The 5,672-nt window shown below is 34.9% G+C and overlaps 1 pseudogene; it reads right to left on the reverse strand.

The window, feature by feature from the left end:
- Positions 1 to 3,199: 3,199 nt before the first annotated feature.
- LOC125866301 (3,9-dihydroxypterocarpan 6A-monooxygenase-like) lies at positions 3,200 to 5,314 on the reverse strand (annotated as a pseudogene).
- Between the last annotated feature and the right edge of the window lie 358 nt (positions 5,315 to 5,672).

Here is a 5,672-nt window from a genome sequence, read left to right on the forward strand (position 1 = left end):
AGATAATATATAATTAGACTATTAGTATTTTCGTGACTCTGGATCTAGGATTTATGTCTAACCGTATAGAGTTCTTTCAAAATCTCAATCCTTGTTTCTTTTATGTATTTTACTCTAGCTATATCATGTCTCTCATAAATCTGAAAGTCTCATGATTCAGAAATACATGACTTATTTATGTGTACTCATTTCAATATCCAAGACCTTTGCCTCGTAGCAATAAGATACATGACATGCATGACATCCTGATATGTCATCAATGCTTTTAAACATTTCTCTCAAAAGTAAGTTCCCCATTAGTGTCTATTTGAAATACCATCAATAATCGTGGATCAATGTTTTTATAAAAGAAAAGTTCACTAGTAGTATGGCAGTCAGTTATGGAGTCTACAATTATGGAAAATATTCACATGAGCTATCAGTTATGTTTAGTCAGGAGTATTACTTAACTTCGAGTTGGACCAGATTCAATTTACCCAAGTTTCAGAACTACGTGCCATCGTAGGTTTATGTGTTTCCTAGTGGATACATGCTTTTAGTTTAGTGGTACCACCCTAGATGAGATCAGCCTTTATACCCTGGCAAGGTATATTGGACCTCGATGAGGAGTATACATCAAACTCCATGTTTAGGTTAGGGTGAAATCCGGAGATCTACGAAGGAACGCTAGCTATATGCTTAACACATGCAAGTCGAACGTCTACGAAAAAGTTGTCGTAAAGTTTCGTTTCTCGTTCCTCTCCTCTTGATCACATGGTTATATGCCGGCTAATATTACCTTCCGCAGTTTAGTCTCTGATATTGCATGACCTTATAATCAATTATTTTAGTCAATATTTATCAGATCCATGTTTTACTACTTGGTCATTGCATCAGATTATATGTATCAGTTTCATATTCAATTAGCATCTCAAAATTTCATGTTCAGTTTTACATATGTTCATACATATCTCTCATACGTAGTACATTCAAAGTGTTGATCGCATACCTCTTATGTCTATGTTTTTCATGTGATGTAGATTCAGGTGCTTACTATCAGGATCATAATTTACAGGTTACAGTCAGCAGGTGATGAGTTCACTTTGTTTGAAGACTCAATCAGTTTGTAGTTCTAGTATCTTATTTATTTTCATAAGTATTGATTAAGGGTAGTAGAGGGGTCATGTCCCGGCTACCTATATTCAATATTAGTAGAGGCTTAATAAACTATGAGTTAGAGTTAATGTATTCAACCTACTTAGTTCCAGTTACTTTTTAGATTATAATTGTTGTAAACCAAACTTTGTTTAGTAGTGTATTGAACCAACTTATTTAATAATTATGCTTTCGCTTAGTTATTTTAGCTCTTATTCATATTTATATTCATGTTTAGTTACTCATGACTTATGCCAGTATCAAGGATTAGTTTGGGATCACTTGTGACTCTAAGCATCGTGTTATGACTAGGGAGGTAATCTCGGATCAAGACACTATTTTTATAAGTTATGCTAAAAAGATGTTGGGTATAGATTTATGTCTTTGAATGATTATTCTATTTGTGAATATAGAGATTCATAATTCTTTGAACATACTTTTTTTTTGAAAAATAATGTGTCCAGTGATGTGCAAAATAATGCTTCTACATATATGTTTGTTAATTTTTATCTTGTGTCTTCTTCTTATGATCGTTTAGTGTCTACCTGTAACACCTCAAAAGTTCCTCAGTACTAATCAGGAAATTAACAGAAGAAAATATGAAGTTTGCAGATTTTTGATATTCACGAACAAGGTTTACGAGCCATAAAAAGGTATTATGGTTCGTGGAAAGGGTCCATAAATGAGACTTCATAAATCATGAAATTTAACTCAGTGATTACAAATGAGTTTATGGAACGTGGAAAGTTCTATGAGTCATAGACATTAGTCGTAGAAGAACCTCTGAAACATGGATAATTGAGTTGGACAGGAGAGCCTTGATATGTGTCGTAGAAGTGTTTATGGCTCGTAAACATCTTTTATAGTTCCAAATCCTGAAACTTCAGAACCTTTAGTAAATTGGATCGACGACCTGACATACAATTTGTAAAAGGAACTACAAGTCATGGTTTGGGTATCGTAGATTAGACTTCAGAGAATGTGTATTTCAATATATTGATTTCTATGAATGGATAGTACAAATTGTATAAGGAATTACGAGTCGTAGAAGGTTCTGTGGATTGAAAGCTTAGAACCTAGGATTTCTTCTTTGATTTCTATGGACAAGGTTCCATGGTCCGTAGATGGAACCACGGACCGTAGATGGTCCTCGTAGAGTCTTTCTGGCAGATTTTAATCATGGTTAATCGGGTCTTTTTCCACTCTTTTAATTCCTATATGACGTCATTTTGGCCTATTTTAAGTGGGTATTAGTGATTCCTATAGACCCTAACCTCCCATTATCTCCTAATTCTCCCAAATCAAAGTTTATTCTCTCCCAAGTTTTCTCTCAAGGCAAGAACAAGGGATTCAAACTTCAAGCCTTCTATCCAAGATTCAAGCTAGGGTTTCATTCAAGGTATGCAGGAAATTCATCAATGGGTCTTCCTTTATTAGATTAAACCAATTTTGATTTGTGGGTGGGTCGGTCTGATATAAGATATGTGTCTTCTTTAATTTTACTTTATTTGTCGAGTCTATATTTACATGGCACAAAAATAAATTTATTTTGTCATGTCATATTTTTTCTTTAACAAATTTGGCTGAGTGATTTTTTTTAAAAAAAGTCTTAAGTTTAGTAATTTTTTTTATACAAAACAAAGTTGAATGACATTGCTACATAATGCTAAGTCTCGCTGCATAATGCCAAGTCATGTTACATTTTTGTTATAATGTACCAAAGAGTGAAACATAAAACCATAATTCTTATTTCACAAGAAACATTAATAAAGGCATAATACATAAATATGTCATTTAACTTGGCCTAAGCTAATATCTATGCCCTCCAACTTTGGGTGTACACAAGTAGACACTTAGACTTATATAAAGTTGAATAAGTAGAGACACGCATCCTATGTGGCATAACACATGTAGGATGCCACATAGCAGTGAATTTCTACATAAGATGTCAAGCAGGATGCATGTGTGTACGTGTTCAACTCTATATAAGTTTAAGTGTCTACTTGTGTACATCCAAAATTAAAGGACACATTTATGTATTATGCCATTAATAAAACTAGAGAAATCAATTGGCAATTTCTAGTGGATTAACACGCATAACAGGATAACAAATCAAAGGGTGAACCATTGCAGAAGAAAACCCAGCTCCTTGTTCCATATTAAGTTTCTCAGCACCTTTAATTTTCCAATCAAAACATTGTATCAACACACCAAGTGTCCTATGTAACACTGCTGCTGCAAGTCCAGCACCAGGACACCCTCTTCTTCCACCACCAAATGGGACATAACAGAAATTCTGTCCTTTCATAGCCTCCAATTCATCAGGCTCGATTGCGAGCTGGTTCTCCTCCCCTCCACCAGAGTTAACAAGGTACCTCTCTGGAATAAACTCATCCGCATTTCTCCATTCATTCGAGTCCCTATTAATCGCGTAAATGTTTAGTACATGCCTGGAATTTTTGGGAATTGTGTAACCATTGACTACACAATCTTCTCTGCATTTTCGGAATACTAAGGGCAACTGGGGATGTACTCTTAGTGTTTCCTTGACAACAGCTTGGAGATAAGGAAGATTTGGGATATCGGAATCATCAACTAGCCTGTTTGGCCCAACTACTCTGTCAATCTCTTCTTGGAGCTTCTTTAATGCTTTTGGATGGTTCAAAAGCTCTGCTAATCCCCATTGCAAACCAACACTTGTTGTATCAGTTCCTCCCAGAAAAAGATCCCATTAAAAGAGGAAAACAAAACATTATCCTTTTTCAATTTGTATGGTGGTGCTTTATTTGGCACGCATGGAACTTAAGAATGAAAGAAATACATTGATCATTACAACTTATGGTTTAAACATCTCGTGATTGTCTATAGCTATAAGAGCAGGTAAAATGGGCAGTTTAAAGTCAAAATGTTTCTAATTATATATATGTAGTATTTATATGTTATCTAGCAAAACACTTTGGGAGTGAGACGTGGTGGGGAGTGGGTGGTCAGGGGTGGTAGGGGTTGGGATGGTCAAGGGGAGGGTGGTGGGGAAGAGATAATGAACTTGCAGTATCACTTATATAACTTGTTTTGGCTACGAAAGTCATTTTTAAATAACTTATTTTCGTAGAGATTAAATGCTTTCCTTCGTGCTAAACACACCTTAAAACAAATGGTGCTATACTATATAAAAGGGAGTATTTGGAGACAAAGAAAAGCTAGTAGATGACATACATATTTTCATACTAAAATGTACTTTGGAAAGGATAGATAAGAGTCTTATTACCAAGAAAAGACCCTTGATGCCATTTCTAGTGAGCTTCATCTCAGCATTTTCATCATCTGCAATTTCCAGAAGAATGTCCATCATATCCCTCCTCTCTTTTCCTCCCACACGCCTTTCATCTTCGTGTTTCTTTATGATCCCATCCATAAACTTATCAAATTTGAGCAACAAAGCTTTTGCCTTTTTTCCAGCACCAAGCAGATCATATTTCTTCAAAGGACCAAGAATTTCACCTAATCCCAGCTGCCCTGCAAGTAATACTATCCCCTTTGCAATTTCTCTTATCTCCGCGCTCTCGTTGACATTAGTTGAGGTTCTTGTGCTCATACTCAGCCTACAAATAAGATTATTTGTCATAGCCATAAGCTGAATTCCAACATCACAAGCATCCCCTTGTTCCGAAAACTTAACGAAAAATTCCAACACTTTCATCATCTCCTCCTACCTAACATCAGCAAATTTACTAATCTGTTGAGCAGACAGAATCTCAGTCATGCATATTTTCTTCAAGAAAATCCAAAGTTTGTTATAGTCCAAAATTGAGAACATTGTATCATGGTAAATTTGGTATTCTGAAGAGCCAAATTCTGGCCTAGCAGCAAAATTTATGTCATTGGTTTTAAAGACTTCTTTCGCTATAGCGCCATTGGACACAACATATGAAGTTGACGCGCTTGCTTGAATCAACATGAATGGACCATAGCGCGATGCTAATTTCTGGAAGGATTGGTGCCACAAAGAGCCAAGAAGATGCAAATGACCAATGAATGGTAATGCTGGTGGACTTGGAGGAAGATGGATTTTTTTGTGTGATTTCTTGATCAAGAATTGAAATATTATTAGACCACATAGTAAACAGATGAACAAAAAAAGCAAGTTATGAAATTGACTTTCTATGGAAATAATTGCCATCCCTGCTAAATCCTATACCCTCTTAACTTGTGTGTTCTAATTTATAGGCACAAGGGAAAAAAACATACTCCTTCTGTCCTATTTTACGTGATATAGTTACCTTTTATTATTTATTCTGTTCCAAAAAAATTGTTACTTTACTATAGTTAGAAATAATTTAACTTTAAAATTACTCTTTTAGTTTTAATGAAATGATTTTCAGCCACACAAATATCTAATAATTGTTTTAAACCACAAGTTTTAGAAGTGTTTTTTTCTCAAACACCATGTCAAATCAAACGATGCAACATAAAATGGAACGGGGGAAATAATTTAATGTTTTGCAATTTGTAATTATTTTTCATTGAGGGAAAAAGGA

Source organism: Solanum stenotomum, chromosome 5 (assembly GCF_019186545.1).
Source record: "Solanum stenotomum isolate F172 chromosome 5, ASM1918654v1, whole genome shotgun sequence".
NCBI lineage: Eukaryota > Viridiplantae > Streptophyta > Magnoliopsida > Solanales > Solanaceae > Solanum > Solanum stenotomum.